Source organism: Marmota monax, unplaced genomic scaffold, assembly GCF_021218885.2.
Source record: "Marmota monax isolate L192 unplaced genomic scaffold, Marmota_monax_Labrador192_F-V1.1 WCK01_AAM20220418_F8-fsc00005, whole genome shotgun sequence".
Taxonomy (NCBI): Eukaryota; Metazoa; Chordata; class Mammalia; order Rodentia; family Sciuridae; genus Marmota; species Marmota monax.
In genome coordinates, this window is record NW_026692254.1 from 16,051,471 (window position 1) to 16,078,565 (window position 27,095).

General features: G+C 34.4%; 1 protein-coding gene and 1 non-coding gene across 8 annotated transcripts in view; both read right to left on the bottom strand.

Annotated features, from left to right (window-relative positions):
* Positions 1-27,095, bottom strand: part of Lrrc28 (leucine rich repeat containing 28) — a 146,059-nt gene that overhangs the window by 57,690 nt on the left and 61,274 nt on the right. The gene's annotated exons all lie outside the window — the stretch shown is intronic.
* Positions 13,692-13,817, bottom strand: LOC124089615 (U6atac minor spliceosomal RNA). The gene has a single exon (XR_006850811.1). It is a non-coding gene; the product is annotated as a U6atac minor spliceosomal RNA (small nuclear RNA).

The following is a 27,095-nucleotide window of genomic DNA, read 5'->3' on the forward strand; positions in this document are numbered from 1 at the left end:
CATGTACCATGGTCTCTTTGGGGTTGAATAAGTACCCAGATACCAGTGGGAGAAAAGCAGAAAATAAATTCAATATAGAGGGCTTGGTGGAGATGTGGATGATAATGCATATGAGGTAGAGAAGCCTAGACTTGCTACAGTGAGAATATGACATCTCCTGAAGATCCTCAGAGTAAATGTGCAGAAAGTAATAAAAAGAAGAGAGCCAAGGCTGAGAAAACACACAGGCATTGGCTATAAAAAAAAAAAAATGACAGAATTTGAGGGTAAATTCCAGAGTTTTTTAAGAAAAGCAGGTAGGCTTTCTTGGATACAGAAAATTAAAAAAAAAAAAGAGAGAAAGTTGATTTTAAGCTTTTAGACTATTACTCTGAGATGGGGATGCCAATGCTAAAAACTTAAGTTACTTTTATAGAAAAAAACCCATAGGATTCCATCAATACTTTGAATTGCATTATCTATAAATCATTTCTTTAAAGTGATTTGGAAAAAATTTTCATCAGAATTCACATGGTATCAAGGAAAGTAAAGGATTTCCACCTTTATTTAAAAAATAATTAAATGTACAAAAAGCATTTGATGCAGCTGCAAAAATTACTACGGCAACTGGCTTTGTGTTATTTTACCGTGCGATAGGGAGATAATATGTGGTTATAAATTTAAATTTTCCATAATAAAAAGATATAATGTTTTTCAGTAGTGACAGATCAATATTTACCCTTTGCTCATACATTGGATACTAAAATTAGTAACACTTTTGACAACAAAAGGGAAAACACAGACTGTCTGAAGCAAAAATAAAAGTAATGAGAACTGGAAAGGAGAAAAAGGAAACACTATTTCTTACTTTCCATAAGTGATGAATTTAAAAAATTCTATGAATCACATGGGGATGTAAGGGACCCCAGAAAAAAATTCTATTAAGCTGGGCATCGTGGTGCACACCTATAATCCCAGCAGCTCAGGAGGCTGAGGTAGGAGGATCACAAGTTCAAAGGTAGTCTCAGCAACTTAGTGAGACCCTGGGCAACTTAGTGAAACCCTGTCTCAAAATGAAAAATAAAAAGGGCTGGTGATGTGGCTCAGTGGTTAAGTGCCCCCTGGGGTCACCCCTGATTACCCATCTCTACCACTAAATTCTATTAAATCTGAAACATTCAGGGATGCATATAGCAAATCAACAAATGCAAAAAGAAAAAAAAAAAAAGGACATTTCTTTTTCTTTCTCTTAGTGATGAAGCTAGAAATCAGGGTCTTGTGCATGCTAAGTACAGGCTCTACCACTGCCCTATACTCCAGCCCAGGACATTTTTCTAAGAAGCATAATAGGTAGCCCTTCTTGTTTGTTAGAAAATACGTCAGCAATTGTTCCAATTAAAATACTGTGTTGCATGCTACATATTATATTGTTGTAAAATTGATGATTTTGTTATATGATTAAAGCATCTGGGGGAGGAAAGTGAAGTAAAATTAAAGAGCCTCTCTGGTGGTCTGAAATAAAAATAATGTTCATGATCATAGTATAACAGATCACAAATCTAAGAACTGGATATGGCATTATTATTTTATTAATCCATTCAAAAATATAATTATTAGCTTAGCCAATGGAAATCACATTTTTAGAAAACATCAGAATCAAACAATTTTATATAAGATTCTACATAAGAAACATGAAATGAACCTGTAGTAGCACATATCAGACAGTAATAGAGACAGAGCCCCCAAAATGGGCTCACGTTAAAAACGAAGAAACTATTGGCAAAATATAAATCCAGCAAATCTGATCAAGTTTGAAATCTGCACTGAGGCCAGAGCATTTTCTTGTTGTAAAGAAGTACATTGCTCTTCCTTCATTCCTAAAAATCCAAGTTTCCTGTTTTTAACATTTTTTACTTCAGCATGGAAAACTTCTGCCATTTCTTTAAGAGCAGGTTATGTAGGCAACAAATTCTTCTTAGGTTACCCTTATTTGGGTTTGTTTTTAAATAATAATTCCTAAGATTATTTTCACTAAGTACAAAATCTGGATTGAGCACTCATTTCTTTCAATTCTTTAAAGATGCTGTTCTGTTGTCTTCTAGCCTCCATAGACATTATTCTCCTATATATAATGCATCATTTTATTTACTTTCAAGATTTTTTTAAAAAATCTTTTTCTTGAGCTGATGATTATGATGTCTCAGCAAATGTCTTTTCTGAATTTATATCATTTGGTTCTGATGCACTTTTGCAATCTGTAAATTTATGACTCTCACCAAATTTTCTGCTTTGGCCATTGTGTCTTCAAATTGAGTTCTTATATCTGAGTAAATTTAACAGACTATAGACTCTTTTTAATTTAAGATAAGTGTAGTTGCTGAAAGTAAAAATAGTATTGTCTGGTGTGGTTTTCAATATGTGAAACTGTATTCCTTATGACAAATAAAACACAAAGACTGGTGGAGAAAAGTAAAAGGAGTTTCAAGGTGGGCTTTAAAATATATAAATTATATATATATATATATATATATATACATATATATATATATATATATATATATATATATATTACTCACTAATCACTAAACATAATAAAAATACAAAGAAGATGAAACCCAAAAGCCTGTAAGTAAATTAAAATAGAATATTAGAAATATTCAAATAATACAAAACAGGAAACAGGGAACAGAGAGACAAAACCAGAGGCTGCAAACAGAAAACAAATAATGAAATGGTGGGCTTAAATCTAAAAAGATTAATAATTACATCCATTGTAAATAGCCTAAGGTCACCAATTAAAAGAATGTCAGATTGGGTTGTGTTTGGAAAAAAATCTATTTTATCTTAAAAGAATTTATTCTAAATATGAAATCATAGATAAACTAAAATAACAAACATATATACCATGCAAACAATGATCCCCCCACCCAAAGAGGAACTTCCCAGATGGTAAAATGATGTTACCGAATCCTCTGCCCAAAAAAGCAATTATCAAATTACACAAATTGATCAAAAGCAACCATTCTGATACTCTAGAAATTTGACTAGCCATTCTGACACATGGAAAAACATCAACATGAGGAAAAACAAAACACAAAAACCTCCTGAAATTTTGATAAGAAGGGCTAAAATCTGACAAATTTGCCAGAGGTGGCTCCCATCCTCCAACCCAGGTGGTTTAGTATAATAGTAGTTTTAATGGGGCAGAGCAGGCTGCAAGCCAGAAGCTTCACTGCCAGAGAGGCTGACTTGGTTTGGAATGAAAGGTAAGAACCCACACCCAGTGTTGTCAGTAATAAGTAGCAATCTTGGTCATAATCAAACATGATAGGCCAATGATTTTACTAGGCTGAGGTGTGGTCCTGGCTGGGATAGATGAGCCAAAAATTTAAGAAGGAGACATGGGATATAAAAGAGTCTTAAAGGGAACAGACAGGCTCTGTACATAACTGCCTGATGGTGGTGGGCAAGCATAGAGGAGGCCAGAGGAGGACTCAAGCTATTTACAGATCCCAGGCATATAGGGCGACTGCACACATGCACAGAGGACAAGGCAGAGCTTGCATAAAAGCCAGGGTAAACCTGAAAACTGCATGAATTTTAAATGTGTTCCTAAATCTATAAACAGATTCATCAGCTGATGGTAGAAGCCTTACTAGCCCAAGGTGTTTAAACCTCTAAGCTGTGCAGAGATAGGAACAAATCCTAAAAAGTCAAGCTTAAAAATTACAAAAATAAGCTAAAAGAAAAAAAATACCAAGCAGAAACATTAGTGGGGAAGCACTGTGGGGAAAATGAATTTCTGATTTTTAGTCAAGAAAATTACTCAAAGAAATGAAGTAAATATCAATAATAACAATCCTCAGCAAAAAAGAAATCAAAAGTCAGGAGTTGTTATATCACATCATGTAAAAATCCAGTTGAAAAAAATTACATATAATAAAACAAAAAGGTATAATCATACTCAGAAAAAAATAAATAGAAACATGCTAAGCGAACCCAGATGTTAGATTTAGCAAACAATGATGTTAAAGCAGTTATTTGTTTAATAAACAAAAAGAAATACATTTAAAGAACCAAAGGAAAATATGATAATGATGATTCAAAGAGAACTTCAATAAAAGTCAGAAATTATTAAAAATGTAAATTTGAAGTTGAAAAGTACAAGTGCAAAGAAGAATTCAATAGCAGATTTGAATGGGTAGATGAAAGAATCAGTGATAGATAATGGGTATGATCCAATTAGAAAAGGCAAGGGCAAAAACTGGAGGAAAATGAACAGAGCTTCAGACATCTTCAGGACAAAACAACTGTACCAACACAAGTGTGATAAGATTCCAATAAAAAGAGAACGTGGAGAAAGGGCCAGAAAAACATCAAAATAAATAGGAGCCAAATTTTGATAAAAATAATGAATATCAAGAAGCTCAATAAATAATAGGATAAGCACAAAGAATTCTACACTTCTACACATCATAATTATATTATGAAAGACAACTATAAATATAAAATCTTGAAAGAAGAGAAAAAATGACTTCATCATATTCAGGGGATTGGTAAGAAAACTAAAAAAAGAAACAACATCAACAGAGGAACTGAAACCGCACACTAAAAACATTTATCTATCATCAAAGAAGGTAACAACGGGCACAAAAAGATATAAAATAAGTAGAGGGGCTGGGGTTGTGGCTCAGTGGTAGACTGCTCGCCTAGCACATTCGAGGCCCTGGGTTCAGTCCTCAGCATCACATAAAAAATAAATAAATAAAATAAAGGTATTGTGTCCAACTATGAGTAAAAAATAAATATTAAAAAAATGAAATATGTAGAATACATATTTTATATAGAGGCACAAAAAAGTTATAAAATATGTAGAACAAATAACAAAATGGCTTGTATAAATGGAAGAAGGTATAAGACTGCATTAAAAACAATATGCTGTATCTAACACACAAAGGTTTAAAGTAAAAGAATAAAGAAAAATGCACAATTTAAATGATAACCATGAGAGAGAGTGGCAATCTACATATTAGAAAAAAATAGACATTAGAATATGAAATACTATGAGAGAGGAATATTTCATAATAAAAAATGGTCAATATTTTGATGCCACATGCCTAATAGAAGAACCCCAAATTACATGAAGCAAAATATCAACATAATTGAAAGAAAAAGTAGACATTTCAACAATGATAGAAGATTTTACTGTGTCACTCTTAATAACTGACAGAATAATCAAATAAATAGAAATACTTATACTACACAATAAGCCAAATTGACCTAATTTGAGATCTTAGAACACTACAGCATAAAACATATTCTTTTCTTTTTTGTGGTGCTGGGAATCAAACCTAAGGTCTTGCACATGATAAGATATATTATTTTTAAGTACACACGGTACATTCTCCAGGATAGACCATATGCTAGACTGTTAAACCAGTATCATATTGAAAAGTACTGAAATCAGACAAAATAAAATGGGATTTAAAGTAGAAACTCACAAAATAAAGAAATCTGAGAAATCCCCAAATATTTGGAAATTACACAAAATGCTTCTAAGTACCCACAAGAAAACAAATTACAAGGAAAATTAGAAAATATTTTTTAAACATTTTTTATTTGTTTTAATTAGTTATACATGACAGTAGAATGCATTTATGCACTTTGATATATCATACATAGATGGGATATAATTTCTCAGTTTTCTGAGTGTACATGTTGCAGAATCACATTGGTCATGTAGTCACGTATATACATACAATAATAATGTCTGTTTCATTCTACTATCTTTCTTATCCCCACATCCCCACCCTTTTCCTCCCATCACTTCCCTCTACCTAATCTAAGGTAATGCTATTCTTCCCTAGTGTCCCCTGCCTTATTGTGAATTAGCATCCGCATAGGAGAGAAAACATTTGGCCTTTGCTTTGTGGGATTGGCTTATTTTGCTTAGCATGATATTCTCCACTCGAAACATTTAATGGCAAATGCCATTTTACTCTTCTTTAAAGCTGAGTATATTCCATTGGGTATATTTATACCACATTTTCTTTATCCATTAATTTATTGAGAGACACCTAGGTTGGTTCCATAGTCTAGCTATTGTAAATTGAGCTGCTATAAGTATTGATGTGGCTGTGTCACTATAGTATGCTGATTTTAGGTCCTTTGGGTATAAACCAAGGAGTGGGATAGCTGGGTCAAATGGTGGTTCCATTTCCAATTTTCTGAGGAATCTCCATACTGTTTTCCATAGTGGTTGCACCAATTTGAAGTCCCACCAGCAATGTATGAATCTACCTTTTCCACCACATCCTCACCAACATTTATTGTTACCTGTATGCTTGATAATTGCTATTCTGACAGGAGTGAGATGAAATATTAGTTTTGATTTGCATTTCTCTAATTGCTAGAGATGTTGAACTCTTTTTCACATATTTGTTGACCAATTGTATTTCTTCTTCTGTGAAGTGTCTGTTTAGTTCCTTTGCCCATTTATTGATTGGGTTATTTGTTTTCTTGGTGTTAAGTTTTTGAATTCTTTATATATCCTAGATTAATGCTTTATTGAAGGTGCGTGTGGTAAAGATTTTCTCCCAATCTGTAGGCTCTCTCCTCATGTTATTGTTTCCTTTGCTGAGAAGAAGCTTTTTAATTGGAATCCATTCTATTTATTGATTCTTGATTTTACTTCTTGCACTTTAAGAATCTTATTTAAGGAAGTCAGATCCTAGGCCAATGTGGTGCAGGTTTGGGTCTATTTCTTCTTCTATTAGGTGCAAGGTCTCTGTTCTAGTGCCTAAGTCTTTGATCCACTTTGAGTTGATTTTTGTGCAGGGTGATAGATAGAGGTTTAATTTCATTTTGCTACATGTGGATTTCCAGTTTTGCCAGCACCATTTGTTGAATAGGCTATCTTTTCTCCAATGAATGTTTTTAGCACCCTTGTCTAGTACGTGATAATCATATTTATGTGGGTTTGCCTCTGTGTCCTCTATTCTGTACCATTTGTCTACAAGTCTATTCTGGTGCCAACACAAGCCGTTTTTGTTACTATAGCTCTGTAGTATAGTTTAAGTTCTGATATTGTGATGCCTCCTACTTCACTTTTCTTGCTAAGGATTGCTTTGGCTATTCTGGGCCTCTTATTTTTCCAATTAAATTTCATGACTGATTTTTCTATTTCTATGAAGAATGTCATTGTGATTTTAATAGGAATTGCATTAAATCTGTATAACGCTTTTGGTAGTATGGCCATTTTGACAATATTAATTCTGCCTATCCAGGAGCATGAGAGATCTTTCCATCTTCTAAGGTTTTCTTCAATTTCTTTAGTGTTATGTAGTTTTCAATGTAGAGGTCTTTCACTTCTTTGTTAGATTGACTCCCAGATTTGTTATTTTTTTGGAGGCTATTGTGAATGGAATAGTTTTCCTAAGTTCTTTTTCAGTGGATTCATCACTGATATATAGGAATGTGTTTGATTTATTGGTGTTGATTTTATATCCTATTAATTTGCTGACTTCATTTATTAGTTCTAGAAGTTTTCTGGTGGAATTTTTTGGATCTTCTAGATATAGAATCATGTCATTGGCAAATAGTTTGAGTTCTTCTTTACCTATTTGTATCCCTTTATTTCATTTCTTTCTTCTCTCTCTCTCTTTTTGTCTAATTGCTCTGGCTACAGTTTCAAGGATGATGCTGAATAGAAGTGGTGAAAGAGGACATCCTTATCCTGTTCCAGTTTTTAGCAGGGATGCTTCCAATTTTTCTCCATTTAGAATGATGCTGGCCTTGGGTTTAGCATATGATATCTTTTTCCTACTATCCATAGTTTTTCTAGTGTTTCTAACATGAAGGTGTGCTGTATTTTGTCAAATGTTTTTCCTGCATCTACTGAGATGATCATGTGAGCCATGTTTTTAAGTCTATTAATATGATGAATTACATTTATTGATTTTTGTATGCTGAACCAACCCTGCATCCCTGGGATGAATCCCAATTGAACATGGTGCACTATCTTTTTAATGTTTTGAATGCAATTTGACAGAATTTTATTGAAAAATTTTACATCTATGTTCATCAGGGATATTGGTCTGAAGTTTTCTTTCCTTGATGTGTCTGGTTTTTGTATCAGATAGTAGCTTCAAAGAATGAGTTTGGAAGGGTTCCCTCCTTTTCTATTTCATGGAATACTCTGAGGAACATTGGTGTTAATTCTTCTTTGAAACTCTTGTAGAACTTTGCTGAGAATCCATTTGGTCCTGGGGTTTTCTTGGTTGGTAGGTTTTTGTTTGTTTGTTTGTTTGTTTTTTTAAAGAGAGAGGAGAGAGAGAGAGAGAGAATTTTTTTAATATTTATTTTTTTGGTGGACGCAACATCTTTGTTTGTATGTGGTGCTGAGGATTGAACCCAGGCCGCACGCATGACAGGCGAGGGCGCTACCGCTTGAGCCACATCCCCAGCCCGGTTGGTAGGCTTTTGATGGCGTTTTCTATTTCACTACTTGAAATTGGTCTGTTTAAATTATGTATGACCTCCTCATTCAGTTTAGGTAGGTCACGTGTCCCTAGAAATTTGTCAATGTCTTTAATATTTTCTATTTTATTAGAGTATAAATTTCAAAATAGTTTCTAATTATCTTCTGTATTTCAGACGTGTCTGTTGTGATATTTCCTTCTTCATCTTTTATTTTAGTAATTTGAGTTTTCTCTCTTTTAAACCCTTCATTAGCATGGCCAGGTATTTATATATTTTATTTATTTTTTCAAAGAACCAACTTTTTGTTTTGTCAATTTTTTCAATTGTCTCTTTTGTTTCAATTTCATTGATTTCAGCTCTGATTTTAATTATTTCCTGTTTTCTACTGCTTTTAATATTGATTTGTTCTTATTTTTCTAGGCCTTTGAGATTACCTCTGTTCTCTCATCCACTATTTGAAACTTTAAACCATTTTAACAAATATTCTGTTAGTACTATAAGAAAGTTATTGAACTCATCATTTTGGTTTAATGAGAGACAGCAGTAGATGCCTTAGTGGGAGCTATTAGGTTTAAAGTTATATATTGTGTACACTGAGTGCTGTTGATATTGGTCTCACCAGTAAAGGTGAAGCACTGGAAATCTTCAGGGACACTATAGGTCTACAGGGTAGAATTTATCCTGCATTAGATCCATATTTTTAGATGGGAAAACACACTAACAACATGAAAAAACAAGGTAATAAAGCACCCCAAACAAACCAAGATGCTTCAACAACAGAAGTCACTGATAACACTGAAGAAGAATGTCCAAGAAGGACTTCAGATTGTATATAGTTAAGCTGATATGTGAAGTAAAGGATAGTATAAGGAGTGAAATAAAAAAAATACAGGAAGTGAAAGAAAACTTCAATAAAGAGTTAGAGATTGTGGGGGAAAAAACAAGCAGAAATCTTTAAAATGAAGGAATCAGTAAGCCAAATTATAAATTCAATAGAAAGCATCACTAACAGACTAGACCACTTGGAAGATGGAACCTCAGACAATGAAGACAAAATATATAATCTTGAAAGTAGAGTTGAACATGCGAAGAAGATGGTAAACCATGAACAGAAATCCAAGAATGGGATCACATCAAAATCTCTGGGACACTATGAAGACAGTACTAAGAGGAAATATTTTTAACCAAATGACAACAGTCAACACAGAGTATCAAAACTGATGGACTGCAAGGATATGTTGAATGGGATAATGACAACTTAAATGCCTATATTAGGGAAGAAAATTCTCAAATCCATTTCCTGAGCTTCCACTTTGAGAAAGGAGAGAAGGAGGTAAAAACTAAACCCAAAGTAATAAGAAGAAAGGAAATAATAAAAATTACAGTAGGGAACAATGAAATAGAAATCAGAAATGTGATAGAAAAAAATCAATAAAAACCAAGTTAGTTCCTTTTAAAAAGATAAAATTGGCAAACCATTAGCTACACTAATCTAAATAAATAATAAAAAAAGAACATAAATTGCCAATATTGGGGACAAAAGTTGGGGCATCACTATTAACTTTGTGGAGACTAAAAAGAGTATAAGGGACACTACCAACAAATTTGTTCCAACAAGTTAGCAACTTAGATGAAATGAGCATATTTTGCAAAAGACACAAATTACCATACCTAATTCAAGAAGTCATTAAAAGTGTGAATAGATTTATCATATGTAAGAAAGCTGAATTAGTTAATTTAATTTTTTCCATAAAGTAAAGTCCAGGTCCAGGTGGCTTTTCTATTCTACTAAATATTTATCTCCTAAGAAATATTTAAAGAAAAAATAGGGCTGGGGATGTGGCTCAAGCAGTAGCGCGCTCGCCTGGCATGCGTGTGGCCCGGGTTCGATCCTCAGCACCACATACAAACAAAGATGTTGTGTCCGCCGAAAACTAAAAAAGAAATATCAAAAAGATCTCTCTCTCTCTCTCAAAAAAGAAAAAATAATTCTTTACAAACTTCTTTAGAAAACAGGAGAAAATACTTCCTCATTTTATGAAACCATTGTTACCCTAAAACTAAAGTTAGCCAAAAACATCATAAATCTACAGATTCATATCCCTTGTGAATATAAATGCAAAAATGCTAAACAAAATCTGAGCAAACAAAAACTAACAACATGTAAAAATAATTATACATCATGAACATGTAAAACTGATGCCAGGAATATAAGGCTGATTTAACACTTGAAAAATTAATCAATACAATACATATGCTCATAGAATAAGGCAGAAACTGTACACTCATTTCAATAGACAGGTAACTTCTTTAACCCTCCACAGGGAACCTACAAAACATCCAAAGTTAAAGATCGAATTTAGTGGCAAGAAACTAAAGAGAAGGAACAAGCAAAGAAGCCAACTCTCTCTGTTACTAGTAACTCCATGAACTGGAGGTTCTAGCAAATGCATTAAGGTAAAAAACAAAAAGTGTCAAAAATGAAAAAGTAGTAGTAAAGCATTCTTTATTCATAGTAGACATGACCCTTAGTAGAAAACTCTAAGGGATCCACAAAAACTACTAGCTAGGACTAATAAGTATAATAGGGTCACTAGATAAAAGATCAATATTTAAAAAAAATAGTTGCTTTGGGGGATAAATAAAAAATGAAGAGGGAATTTCATCAAAACAGAGGAAAGATCAGTAGAGTAGACAAAAGGGATTGAGGAGGAGGACAAGGGCCAGGCAAAGGGAAGAAGAGTGGAATGAATGTGCGTGCATGGATGTGGCACAATGGATCCCAGCATCAGGTGTATCCACAGGGCCTGATTAAAAAAGAATAAAAGTACACTGTAAATGGATTAAAGAGGGATCAGTGGAGTAGAGCAAGGGGAGCAGTAGGGAAAGGGAGTGCTGGAGACTGAACTGGAGCAGGTTGTACTCCATGGTTTTATTATAAAAATCAGGGTGTATCCTTGTGTAGTAAATAACAGAAAGAAAGAAGGAAGGAAGGAAGGGAGGATGGAAGGAAATGTATACACAACTTACAATAAATGCTAAAAAATTTAAAAATCAGTTGTTTTCTATATACCAGGAAAAAATATGCCAAAATGAAATTAATAATCCTACTCAGAATAGCCTCAAAAATGAAAAGTGTAGAATAAACTGAACAAAAGAAATATAAACTTTAAAAATTTTATTAATTTATTTGTTATACATAAGAACACAATGCATTTCAATTCATAGTACACATATGGAGCACAATTTTTCATTACTCTGGTTGTACACAGAGTCACACCATTCCCATCTTCATATATGTACCTAGGGTAATGATGTCCATCTTATTCCACCATCTTTCGTACCCTCATGCCCCATCCCTTTTCCTCCCTCCCCTTTGCCCAATCAAAGTTCCTCCATTTTTCCCATGCCTCCCCCACCATTATGGATCAGCATCAACTTACCAGAGAGAAAATTCAGCCTTTGGTTTTAGGGATTTGCTTACTTCCCTTAGCATGATATTCTCCAACTCTATCTATTTACCTGTAATGCCATAATTTTATTCTCTTTTAATGCTGAGTAATATTCCATAGAGTATATATACCACAGTTTCTTTATCCATTCATCTATTGAAGGGCACAGTTTAGCTATTATGAATTGAGCTGCTAAAAACATTGATTTGGCATTGTCACTGTAGTATGATGGTTTTAAGTCCTTTGGGTATAGACAGAAGAGTGGGATAGCTGGGTCAAATGGTGGTTCCATTCCAAGTTTTCTAAGGAATCTCCATACTGCTTTCCAGATTGGTTATACCAATTTGCAGTCCCACCAACAATGTAAGAGTGTGCCTTTCCTTCCACATCCTTGCCAATACTTATTGTTTCTTGTATTCTTTTTAAAAAAATATTTATTTTTTAGTTGTAGTTGGACACAATACCTTTATTTTATTTATTTATTTTTATGTGGTGCACAGGATCGAACCCAGGGCCTTACACATGCTAGGTAAGTGCTCTACCATTGAGCCACAATCCCAGCCCTGTTGCTTGTATTCTTAACTGCCATTCTGACTGGAGTCAGATGAAATCTTAGAGTAGTTTTGATTTGCTTTTTTTTACGTTTTTTATTTTTTTATTGGTTGTTCAAAACATTACAAAGCTCTTGACATATCATATTTCATACATTAGATTCAAGTGGGTTATGAACTCCCATTTTTACCCCAAATATGGCATTATGTAAAAATGTGGATGCGTAACCGATGTGATTTTGCAATCAGTAGTTTTGATTTTCATTTCTGTAATTACTAGAGATGTTGAACCTTTTTTCATATATTTGTTGACCATTTGTATTTCTTCTTCTGAGAGGTGTCTGTGATAATATCAGGGTGTATCCTTGTGTAACCATCTAATGATGGTTAGATGCCAAGAAGTAGGTGGTAATGTTTAGCCCATTTATTGATTGGGTTATTTATTTTTTTGATGTTAAGTTTTTTTGAGTTCTTTATATATCCTGAAGATTAGTGCTCTGTCTGATGTGCATGTGGTAAAAATTTGCTCCCATTCTCTTGCTCTCTCTTCACCTCACTGATTGTTTCTTTTGCTGAGAAGAAGCTTTTCAGTTTGGATCCTTTCCATTTATTGATGATTGATTTTATTTCTTGAGCTATAAGAGTTTTGTTAAGGAAGTCAGGGCCTAATTGGACATGATGAAGATTTGGGCCTATTTTTTCCTCTATTAGGCACAGGGTCTCTGGCCTAATCCCTAGGTCCTTGATCCACTTCAAGTTGAGTTTTACGCATGGTGAGAGGTAAGGACTTAATTTTATTTTGCTGCTTATGGATTTCTAGTTTTCCCAGCACCATTTGTTAAAGAGGCTATTCTTTTCTCCAATATAAGTTTTTGCCATCTTTATCTAGTAGGAGATAACTGTATTTATCTATTTTTGTGCCAATCCTATGCCATTTTTGTTACTATTGCTCTGTAGTACAGTTTAAGGTCTGGTATTATGATGCCTCCTGCTTCACTCTTCTTGCTAAGGATTGCTTTGGCTGTTCTATTACTTTTCCAGATGAATTTCATGATTGCTTTTTCTATTTCTATGAGTAATGTCACTGGGATTTTGATTGGAATTGTATTAAATCTGTATAGTGCTTTTGGTAGTATGGTCATATTGACAATATTAATTCTGCCTATCCAAGAGCATGAGAGATCTTTCCATTTTCTAAGGTCTTCTTTAATTTCTTTCTTGAGTGTTCTTAAAATGATCGTTAGATGCCAAGAAGTAGGTGGTAATGCCTTAACTGTACATGTGTTGTCAGGCCCAAGGGCCTCTTCCATCTTTGTCAAGGCTAGTGCTAACCTTCTCTCCTTTCATACAATACTAAATATAAAACTTATATGGTAAAAACTACAAAATATTGCTGAAAGAAACTAAAGATCTAAATAAACAGACACTTTGACCTTATGGATATGAAGACTCAATATTGTTGAGATGTCATACTGCTCAAATTGATCAACACAATCCCTTATAAAAATCTTTGGAGGCTTTTCTTAAAGTAGATATTAACAGGTTGATTTTAAGTTTTATATTTAAGATGCAGAGTATTTAGAAGAGCCAAAACAATTTTGAAAAAGATGAATAAATTTTTTTAGCAGGCAAATGGGCAAACTCTGGCATATCTATACAATCCAATAGTACTAATCAATAAAAAGGAATAAATATGGACACATGGAAAGTAGTTGAATTTCAACTGAATCATGCCAAGCAAAAGAAGCTAGATTCAAAGGATATGTACTATACCATTCCATTTATACGATATTCTGGTAAAGGCAAAACTACTGAAATAGAAAACAGATTGCCAAGGCCTGAAGAGTGGACAAAGGTCTATATATAAGATTTATATATAAGTGGACAAAGGTTTGTACAGGAGGATCTTGGAGGGTGTGAAAATTCTTAGATATTTTGAGTGTGATGGTGGTTACATGACTGTATATCAGAAGGATGAATTTTCCTGTGTATTAAAATAAAAACAGTAACTCATTGGGCTGGGAAAGTAACCCAGTGATAGAGTGCTTGTCCAGCATCACAAGGCCCCAGGTTCAATTTCTAACACTGAAAAAAACAAACCAACAAACGAACAAACAAATAAATATAAACTAAACAAAAAAAATTCCTCTAAATGTTAATTTTTTTTTTCCTGGGGATTAAACTCAGGGATGCTTAACCACAGAGCCACATTCCCAGCCCATTTAAATTTTTATTGTACTAAATTGCTTAGGTTCTTGCTAAGTAGCTGAGGCTGGCTTTAAACTTGTGATCCTCCTGCCTCAGTCTCCCGAGTTGCAGAGATTACAGGTGGGCTCCATCATGCCCAGCTACATGTATTGTTTGTTAAAGCGAAACTTTAAAAGTTTCAGATACGGATTATCTGAACATTCGAAATAAACACAAAAGTTATTCTGGGTGCAGATTCCCATAATTTAATCAGTTATATAACTTTTTATTTCTAGTAAAGTGCCCCTTGTATTTTTCCAAAGTCTTCTTTTCAATATAATTGTGTTTCTTTTTAACAAGTATCTATAATTAATTTTTAAATTCAGCACTACTGACATCTTCAAAAATATTTATTTCTATGTCACCTTCAAATTAATGTAATAGTAACACTAGGTTATAACACTTGTTTTGGAATCCTGGTAGAATCCTACTCTTTTCAGCTGGGTCTCCTGGTCACCACACCACTTTCACCTGCCTTTCTTTCCTCCTTGTAAGTAAACATCACTTTGTATACCTCACTTCCTTAATGTCCATGGAATAATCCTAACTCCACAATTTTTGGTAGTGTTTACTTTTATGCTAAATATACAATACCTTAAAACGTTTCAGCTGCTTACATAGAGTATCCTGAAAACAAATTCATTATTGCCACATCATAATTACTTAGACTAAGCATAAAAATAGCATTAGAGTGTCAATTTGAAAAGAAAAAACAGTAAGTTTAAATCATCATTCTGTGAAGATGTACACTGAACTAACCTAAAATTTAAATGGAATGGGAAGGAAGCCACCCACGGCAAGCCACGCCAGTGACCACAGAGTCAATAACAAGGCTTGCTATTTTCAAGCTCTGGCTTTTTCCGGTACCACTAAAAACAGCTCTAATTTAAGCTCGACAGCACTTCTGGGTAAGGGGATCATACAAAAAAATAAAAGACAATATTTCATAGCCAAATTCCATTTTTTACACAGTAAGTCTCCCTCTTTATATTTGTCTGCTTTCTCTTGATGGGGCTGTAGAAGATATATGATTTATTATGTAGAAGTAGGTTCAAATCATAATTCTGTTTACTTAAAAGCTGTGCAAATTTGAGCTAGTTATTCAATTATTTAGATCACTGGTTTGCAAACAAACAAAAAGTTTCCTTAAAAACAGGAGATATTATATAACACCTAATTCAAGAGGTTAATGATGTGATTAAATGAGATATATCATATGATCAAATTCAACAATACATGGCAAAAAATATTTCTAATTTTCAGTTCATCATAGTATACAATATTTTAAATATAAATTTGGAATATAAATACTTTCATAACTGATGTAGTTTTTATCAGCGAAAAAACTACGAACACATATGTCTGAGAGAGAAAGGGGCTCTTGGGAGAAGACTACCTTCTTTGGTCAAACAAAAGAAATAAAAGCAACTTGGATTCAACTGAAATATAAGTCCATCTTGATGGAGGCTTAAAGGGAAAAGAACAGCATTCAGGTGTCACACACATCCTTGAGTTAACTAAAATCATCATGCAAACTTCTACACATTACTCATAACAACTGGGATCAAATCCTGCATATATTCTCAAGTAATTTTATTTTAAAGCAGAATTCATATGTCCTTAAGAAGGAGTTTAACTTGCTTCTCTGACATGAGAATTAAAGTCCTTTTAAACTGAATTATCGTAGTCATGCATCACTCAACAACCAGGATACGTTCTAAGAAACTCATCACTTGGCAATTTTGTCATATGAACCCCATAAAGCATACTTACATGCACAGCCTACCACACGCCAAGGCCATATGGTATCTTCTATGGTTACTAGGTTACAAACCTATACAGTATGTCACTGCACTGAATGGTATAGGCAACTGTAAGACAATGGTTATTATATATTTTACCCAAATTATCTTAAACCGTGGGGAAGGCTAGCTAAGAAAGGAAAACTCTCAAATCTTTTAAAAATATAGACTTAAAAATTCTGTTAGAAATACTAGCAAATCAAATCAAGTAAGAATGTGACAACGGCTTAAATAAGTAAATCTTGTGATGTCAGTACCACAACAATTGCTTGAAAGGTTAAAGGTAATGAAATATTTTAAAAAGTGAAATAAATATAGACAAGAAGAGACAATATCATCTCTAAGTGAAAACAATATAACTGTGGACCTAACAGAACCAGAAAAGAAAAAAAGACTAGAGTAATAAAAATTTGTGAAGACAGCTAACACAAGAAATATTTAAACAACCATCTCTCTATATCACAATAACATGTTAGAAACAATAACAAAATTTCTATCCACATTATTGACTAAAACTATAGAATACCTAGAAATACATTAAGAAAAGCTCAAGACTCCTAGTAGTGAAATTATAAAACTTATTGAAAGATTTAAACAGGACCTCAAAAACAGAAAGACAGCACTGTGGATAGCAAGACTCAGTTTCATGAAAACAGCAACCTTCTAAAACTTCATATGTACATGTGACTCTACTCCAATAAGAATTCTAATTATTTTTAAATGGACAAAACTGACTTAAAAGAAATATAGTCCCCTAAAGGATAATAATTCCCTAAAAATATGAAAAACACTAAGGAGTTTCAGCAAAACAGAATGGAATTGGCATAAGAGACAAATAACGTCATTACAATAAGAGTGTAGACAGATCCAAGTACAGTAATCCTCACGCTTAGGGGGCAGAAATCAGAATTGGAAGCAGCTGCGCAGCTGGATTCTGAGGAGCAGAGAGCAAGAGAAAAGGGAAGTGATGGGAAAATTAAGGAGGCAGAAGCCAATGTAGGGGGACTCCCTCCAGTTCCTGGATAGGGCCAGGTGAGAAAACTCAAAGGTTATCAGAGAGTACTGCTAGAGGCCAACAGCAGGACAGAGGTGTTCAAACAGCTCTGAAGTGCACTGAAGTCCTGGACCAGCCAGAGAAGAAAGACCTTGTTAATAACTGACATCCGACCGAGAAACCAAAAAAAGCCTCACCAGAAAAACCACATCCTAGACTGAGACCTATTCCACACCCACCTAACAAAGCCTGAAGCCAAGATTGGACAAGGGAAGGCAGAGGTTAGCAGCTAAGCCCTGCTCTGACAAAAGAATTTGAAAAACACCCTAGGTTTTCCACACTAGTATATATACTAACAAAATCAATTCTAAACAAGTTCAAGGTGATTAGGCATGACTAAACTACCTAGTAGAACCAATGCCAATAATGTGCAGAGGAAGTCAGAAGAATTTAGAGTCCTACATGTCAGTTATTGATTGATTGATGGATTGCACTGGGGATTGATCCCAGGGGTGCTTTATCACTGAGCTACATCCCAAATCCTTTCTTGAGATAGGGTCTCACTAAGTTGACTGGCCTTAAACTTGCAATCTTCCTACTTCAGTCTCCTGAGTATCTGGAATTATAGGTGTATGCCACCTGGAAGATTCTACCATTAAAAAAAAATCAACCAAACAAAAACCCCTAAAAGCTAGACAACAAAACAAGATAATATGACTCATGGTCAGAGAAGGGAGAAAAAATTGTCAATAGAAACTGCTCTAGAAATAGACTAGGCATTCAATTTATCAAAGACTTTAAAGCAGGTATTACAAATAAATGTTAGAAATTTAAAACATTTTTAAAATTAAAGAAAATTAGTCTTGATGAATAAAGAGACGGAGTTTCAGCAGAAAAGTTGGCATTATTTTTAATGGAAATTTTAGAACTAAAATGTAAATGAAAATCAAAAATTCATTTAATGACTTTAATAGATTAGAAATGGCAGAAGGAAAAAGACAGTGAAATTCTAAAGGAACAAAGAATAAGGGAGCATCTTACTAAAAAGAAAAGAAGGTTCAAGAGTACCTGCCTAGGAAATAATAGGAAGTAAAGAAACAGACTACCAAGAGAAGGAATTCAACAAGAAAAGTCATCACAATTTGAGGTATAAGTGACCAGAAACATCTATTCTAAAAGCTTTTAATCTAGCAGTAAGGAAAACACAGGTTAAACTAACCTAGATATAAAACTATCACTCACTTAGCTGTATGACTTTACCCAAACTGTCTGTTCTCCCAGGCCATATTATCCACATCTGGAGCTCACAAGACAGCATTTTAGCTTTTTGCTTCTATTCTGGCCCTTTCCAATCCATTTTGCACCCAGAAGCCAAAGTGGTATTACTATAGGTCATGTCGTGTTCCTTCTTTGTCTCAAATTCTGCCCTTGCTTCCTACTCCATGTCTGTAAACAGAATTCTTGAATACCATCTTACCAGCAACATTCCCCTGATCATCCCTGGTCTGCCTCTTTCACCCACCTCACTACAATCAAGTTACCTTGTCCTATGTCCGGTCCAATAAAATGTCAAGAGATTTCTTCCCTCAGAGCCTTTGAATCTGCTATCATCTGTCAGGAATGTTCTTTGCCTGCCTCTTAAACATGTAGACTGATTCTTTTTTTTTTTTTTTTGGTACTGGGGACTAAACTTATGGTAAGCGCATATTGTACCACTGAACTACACCCCCAGCTCAATAGATTCATTCTTGTCTTTTAGAACTTTATGATCATATTTTCACAAAGATCTTCAATGACTAAGTAGGTCCTCCATTTCTCAATTATAGCATCTATCATTTGTTTTCTTCCTTGCATTACCATAATTTATTTGGTTTATTAATTTATTTACCTGTTAAACTATACCTGTATCTCCCACTAGAAAATAAACTTTATAAAAGCAGGGTTCCTGCTCTAGTTGTCTCAGACATGATAAACATTCAGTAAATATTCTGAAATAATTAACAAATTTCTTAAACTGCCTCACTTGTTAAGTGAGCACAGACTAGAGTGGAGCTACAAAAAATAAAAATTAAAAAAAAATCACACAATTCCGAGTAGTTGCTTAATAAAACTACAATTGTTGTGGACTTTGGAGGTGACTCACAAGTCCTGGAAAAAAGAAATATGAAATCCTAGACTGCCGGAGATTTGTTACACACTGAATATAATTTAATTTTCATCAATCTCTTAGAATTATCTCTGTGAATGCAAATGATGGGAGTATTCTATAAGAAATTGCTGGACAGAAGACCAGCTGCCCAAATGCTACATAGCCTCAGACTTTTATGTACTTTCTAATTCTTGTGTCTTATTTCCTATAGCTGATATAGTTTTAAAGAAATAAATACAATGTGTGTAACTTACAGAATAAAATAATGTAACTAAATTTCAGCAATCATTTCAGAAGCTATGTAAGCAAATAAATATTGTCCTTCAAGGTCATAAGCCAGCAAAACCAATTCAATGATTTGGTTTCATATTTTTTTACTTCCTATTTTGGACTTGCCTTGATAGACAATTATTACATGGATTCTAGGGATCAAATCCACTCTAAAAATGATAAGGATCTGCCACCACGATTTTATTAAGAACATACCTCAAACTCTGAAGGCAAGTCCAAAAGAAAAACAATTCTTTAAAGGCTTAAATAAAGATTAGTATCCTCAGTGACAGTTTAGAGGCATTCTTATAATAATGATACTCTCTGGGGAATCATTTAGAAACTCCTATATTAGGAGATCTTTTTAAAAAATTTTTCTTTTTTAGCTGTAAATGGATCTTTTATTTAAATTATTTATATGCGGTGCTGAGGATTGAACCCAGGGGGCAAGCGCTCTACAACGGAGCCTCTATTAGGAGATCTTATTTCAAACTAAAAACATGGAGTCTTCTTGAAACAAAGGTCTTCAAAAAGTAATCAAAGTGGGGCTGGGGATGTGGCTCAAGTGGTAGCACACTCGCCTGGCATGCGTGCGGCCCAGGTTCGATCCTTAGCACCACATACAAAACAAAGATGTTGTGTCTGCTAATAACTAAAAAATAAATATTAAAATTCTCTCTCTCTCCCTCTCTCACTCTCTCTTTAAAAAAAAACTAATTAAAGAAATGAATGATGTGACTTTATAAATTTGGAATCTAAATATATTTGTTTTTATATCATTTCCACATTTGAGAAGGTACTACCAAATCTATCCAGTTTGGAAAAACCAAATCCTTGTTGTAACTGACCTACTGGATGGGTTAGAAATAGCTTGCATTTGGCTCACATGATGATCTAATAAGAGTGAGGGGGTGTTTATTTTTAGGGCTCAAACAGCACCAGTGTAATTCTCCCACCTTCATGCTTATGCTACACTGTAACTGAACTTGCACATGTTCCTTTCTATAAGAGCAAGTGAACAATGGACTTCAAAGGCACCAGGCTGGCCTTGGAGGTTAGCTCAGGAGTAGAGCACTTCCCTAGTATGGGCAAGGCACTGGGTTCCATCCCTAGCACAACTGCCCATGTACTATAACTTTAATACTTGTTGGGAGACTTGCTTTGGAACCTAACCATTGATTCTACTGGCTCTAAGGGATAATATTCTATAAACATGAACTTATGATTAACAATTTTAATACTCCCAGTAATGCATTATTTAGGGGCTGCCAACATAGGGACAAAACTGTCCATACTTATAAGGAGCTTGCTATATATCTATAACTTTGAACATGTGGAAGGTTATATTTAATAACAAAGGATCTGAGAATAAAATCAATATCTGAAATCACACTGTAAAAATCTATGAATTATGTATCTTTCTAATATAAGCAATATGGGAACTTATTTTTTTTAACAAAATCAGATTGGTAATTAAGAAGCCCTCTTAACAGAATATCTATTGTATTTATGAAATATAATTAACATTATTTGAGAACTTTAAATGTTTCTGAACATATGACATTTGAGAAAGACAAAAGAAACTGATTTGAATTAAATATTTATGACAGGGTGACAAGCTTGCCAATTAATTTCCAATAGAAAAAATTTAAATGTTAAAGAAGTACTGCAAGAAAGAAAATCACCTTGTTTTGACATTTTACTTGGTGCTTTGTGTGCAATTAAATTATGCACTAGAATCTCCCTCAGTATTTTTCAAAATAAATTATTTTCCAGATGTTTACTGAACATCTAACCAAATGATCAATTTGGTATTTGAGGTACATGGCAAAATGCCACTAAGAATATTGCAGAAGAAAAGGAAAAAAAAAACAAAACTAGGAAGTGTTTTTGCTAACTGGCAATTATAACTAACTGCTAGAGAGAAAGGGCACATCTCTCTTCTTCAGATATATTCTATCCTTGAATTTCAAAAGCATTTATTATGAAACTTAGCATCTTTATTATTGCCTTATATCAGCACATGGATTTCTTCTTGGAAAAACCCTTTATCTTCCTCATTCTATAAGATTTATGGAGACCACATACGCAGATTTTCATTTTATGTTTCATTTTAGTGATTGTCTATTTCACAGATTTCTTCTAAGTAGGCCTTTTCTGCTTTACTGAGGTAACACAAAGAATTTTCAGGCTTTGAGTTGAATGGAACCACTAGGTGTCCATTGTAGGTATAAAACTATTAGGATCACTGCCTTAAGAAATATCACAGTATCATAAGAACAGAATAAATTTTTTTTATTTCCCTACTTTGCAGAGAATAACTAAAAGCAGTCCATATTTTGTTCTCTGGAAAGAATGATGTTATGACAACTGTGTTCATCTCACTTTCTAGACCCAAAACAAGGTGAAATTTTTTTTTTTAAATTTTTTTATTGTTGGCTGTTCAAAACATTACATAGTTCTTGATATATCATATTTCACAATTTGATTCAAGTGGGTTATGAGCTCCCATTTTTACCCCATATACAGATTGCAGAATCACATCAGTTACACATCCATTGATTTACATATTGCCATACTAGTGTCTGTTGTATTCTTCTGCCTTTCCTATCCTCTACTATCCCCCCCTCCCCTCCCCTCCCCTCCCCTCCCCTCTTCTCTCTCTGCTCCCTCTACTGACATTCGTTTGTCCCCCTTATATTATTTTTCCCCTTCCCCTCACTTCCTCTTGTATGTACTTTTGTATAACTCTGAGGGTCTCCTTCCATTTCCATGCATTTTCCCTTCTCTCTCCCTTTCCCTCCCACCTCTCATCCTTGTTTAATGTTAATCTTCTTCTCCTGCTCTTCGACCCTACTCTGTTCTTAGTTACTCTCCTTATATCAAAGAAGACATTTGGCATTTGTTTTTTAGGGATTGGCTAGCTTCACTTAGCATAATCTGCTCTAATGCCATCCATTTCCCTGTAAATTCTATGATTTTGTCATTTTTTAATGCAGAGTAATACTCCATTGTGTATAAATGCCACATTTTTTTTATCCATTCATCCATTGAAGGGCATCTAGGTTGGTTCCACAGTCTAGCTATTGTGAATTGTGCTGCTATGAACATCGATGTAGCAGTGTCCCTGTAGCATGCTCTTTTTAGGTCTTTAGGGAATAGACCGAGAAGGGGAATAGCTGGGTCAAATGGTGGCTCCATTCCCAGCTTTCCAAGAAATCTCCATACTGCTTTCCAAATTGGCTGCACCAATTTGCAGTCCCACCAGCAATGTACAAGTGTACCCTTTTCCCCACATCCTCGCCAGCACTTGTTGTTGTTTGACTTCATAATGGCTGCCAATCTAACTGGAGTGAGATGGTATCTTAGGGTGGTTTTGATTTGCATTTCTCTGACTGCTAGAGATGGTGAGCATTTTTTCATGTACTTGTTGATTGATTGTATGTCCTCCTCTGAGAAGTGTCTGTTCAGGTCCTTGGCCCATTTGTTGATTGGGTTGTTTGTTCTCTTATTGTCTAATTTTTTGAGTTCTTTGTATACTCTGGATATTAGGGCTCTATCTGAAGTGTGAGGAGTAAAGATTTGTTCCCAGGATGTAGGCTCTCTATTTACCTCTCTTATTGTATCTTTTGCTGAGAAAAAACTTTTTAGTTTGAGTAAGTCCCATTTGTTGATTCTAGTTATTAACTTTTGTGCTATGGGTGTCCTATTGAGGAATTTGGAGCCCGACCCCACAGTATGTAGATCGTAGCCAACTTTTTCTTCTATCAGACGGCGTGTCTCTGATTTGATATCAAGCTCCTTGATCCATTTTGAATTAACTTTTGTGCATGGCGAGAGAAAGGGATTCAGTTTCATTTTGTTGCATATGGATTTCCAGTTTTCCCAGCACCATTTGTTGAAGATGCTATCCTTCCTCCATTGCATGCTTTTAGCCCCTTTATCAAATATAAGGTAGTTGTAGTTTTGTGGATTGGTTTCTGTGTCCTCTATTCTGTACCATTGGTCCACCCGCCTGTTTTGGTACCAGTACCATGCTGTTTTTGTTACTATTGCTCTGTAGTATAGTTTGAAGTCTGGTATCGCTATACCGCCTGATTCACACTTCCTGCTTAGCATTGTTTTTGCTATTCTGGGTCTTTTGTTTTTCCATATGAATTTCATGATTGCTTTCTCTATTTCTACAAGAAATGCCGTTGGGATTTTGATTGGCATTGCATTAAACCTATAGAGAACTTTTGGTAATATCGCCATTTTGATGATGTTAGTTCTGCCTATCCATGAACAGGGTATATTTTTCCATCTTCTAAGATCTTCTTCTATTTCTCTCTTTAGGGTTCTGTAGTTTTCATTGTATAAGTCTTTCACCTCTTTTGTTAGGTTGATTCCCAAGTATTTTATTTTTTTTGAAGATATTGTGAATGGAGTGGTTGTCCTCATTTCCATTTCAGAGGCTTTGTCGCTGATATACAGGAATGCCTTTGATTTATGCGTGTTGATTTTATATCCTGCCACTTTGCTGAATTCATTTATTAGCTCTAATAGTTTCTTTGTAGACCCTTTTGGGTCTGCTAGGTATAGAATCATGTCATCTGCAAATAGTGATAATTTAAGTTCTTCTTTTCCTATTTTTATGCCTTTAATTTCTTTCGTCTGTCTAATTGCTCTGGCCAGTGTTTCGAGAACTATGTTGAAGAGAAGTGGTGAGAGAGGGCATCCCTGTCTTGTTCCAGATTTTAGAGGGAATGCCTTCAATTTTTCTCCATTCAGAATGATGCTAGCCTGAGGCTTAGCATAGACTGCTTTTACAATATTGAGGTATGTTCCTGTTATCCCTAGTTTTTCTAGAGTTTTGAACATAAAGGGATGCTGTACTTTGTCGAATGCTTTTTCCGCATCTATCGAGATGATCATATGATTCTTATTTTTAAGTCTATTGATGTGGTGAATAACATTTATTGATTTCCGTATATTGAACCAGCCTTGCATCCCAGGGATGAATCCTACTTGATCATGGTGCACAATTTTTTTGATAAGTTTTTGTATCCGAGTGGCCAGAATTTTATTGAGGATTTTTGCATCTAGGTTCATTAGAGATATTGGTCTGTAGTTTTCTTTCTTTGAAGTGTCTTTGTCTGGTTTAGGTATCAGGGTGATGTTGGCCTCGTAGAATGAATTTGGAAGTTCTCCCTCTTTTTCTATTTCCCGAAGTAGCTTGAAAAATATTGGTATTAGTTCCTCTTTAAAGGTTTTGTAAAACTCTGCTGTATACCCATCCGGTCCTGGGCTTTTCTTAGTTGGTAGTCTTTTGATGGTTTCTTCTATTTCCTCAATTGATATTGGTCTGTTTAGGTTGTCTATATCCTCCTGACTCAATCTGGGCAGATCATATGACTTAAGAAATTTATCTATGCCTTCACTATCTTCTAATTTATTGGAGTATAAGGATTCAAAATAATTTTTGATTATCTTCTATATTTCTGAAGTGTCTGTTGTGATATTGCCTCTTTCATCCCATATATTAGTAATTTGAGTTCTCTCTCTTCTTCTCTTCGCTAGCATGGCTAAGGGTCTGTCGATTTTGTTTATTTTTTCAAAGAACAAACTTTTAGTTTTGTCAATTTTTTCAATTGTTTCTTTTGTTTCGATTTCATTAATTTCAGCTCTGATTTTAATTATTTCTTGCCTTCTACTTCTTTTGCTGTTGTTTTGCTCTTCTTTTTCTAGGATTTTGAGATGAAGTATGAGATCATTTATTTGTTGGATTTTTCTTTTTTTAAGGAATGAACTCCAAGCAATGAATTTTCCTCTTAGAACTGCTTTCAATGTGTCCCATAGATTCCGATATGTTGTGTCTGTGTTTTCATTAATCTCTAAGAATTTTTTAATTTCTTCCTTGATGTCTTCTATAACCCATTGATCATTCAGTAACCTATTGTTCATTCTCCAAGTGATGTATTCTTTTCCCTTCCTTCTTTTATCGTTGATTTTCAGTTCCATTCCATTATGATCAGATAGGATGCATGGTATTATCTCTACTCCTTTATATTGTCTAAGAGTTGCCCTGTGACATAATATATGATCTATTTTTGAGAAGGATCCATGTGCTGCTGAGAAAAAAGTGTAACTGCTTGATGTTGGGTGGTATATTCTATATATGTCAATTAAGTCTAGGTTATTAATTGTGTTATTGAGTTCTATAGTTTCCTTATTCAACTTTTGTTTGGAAGATCTGTCCAGTGGTGATAGAGGTGTGTTGAAGTCTCCCATGATTATTGTATGGTGGTCTATTAGACTCTTGAACTTGAGAAGAGTTTGTTTGATGAACATAGCTGCACCATTGTTTGGGGCATATATATTTATGATTGTTATGTCTTGTTGGTGTATGGTTCCCTTGAGCAGTATGTAGTGTCCCTCTTTATCCCTTTTGATTGACTTTGGCTTGAAATCTATTTTATTTGATATGAGTATGGATACTCCTGCTTGTTTCCGAAGTCCATATGAGTGATATGATTTTTCCCAACCTTTCACCTTCAGCCTATGTATGTCTTTTCCTATCAAATGCGTCTCCTGTAGGCAGCATATTGTTGGGTCTTGTTTTGTGATCCATTCTACTAGCCTGTGTCTCTTGATTGGTGAGTTTAAGCCATTAACATTTAGGGTTATTATTGAGATATGGGTTGTTCTTCCAGCCATATTTGTTTATTTATGTTACTAAACATGGTTTGTTTTCCTCTTTGATTATTTTCCCCCCTTTAGTGTCCTACCTCCCACTGTTGGTTTTCATTGTTATTTTCCATTTCCTCTTCCTGTAATGTTTTGCCAAGGATGTTTTGAAGAGATGGTTTTCTAGCTGCAAATTCTTTTAACTTTTGTTTATCGTGGAAGGTTTTAATTTCATCTTCCATCCTGAAGCTTAATTTCGCTGGAAACACAATTCTTGGTTGGAACCCATTTTCTTTCAGTGTTTGAAATATGTTATTCCAGGATCTTCTAGCTTTCAGAGTCTGTGTTGAAAGATCAGCTGTTATCCTGATTGGCTTACCCCTAAATGTGATCTGCTTCCTTTCTCTTGTAGCTTTTAAAATTCTCTCCTTATTCTGTATGTTGGGCATCTTCATTATAATGTGTCTAGGTGTGGGTCTCTTATGATTTTGCACATTCGGTGTC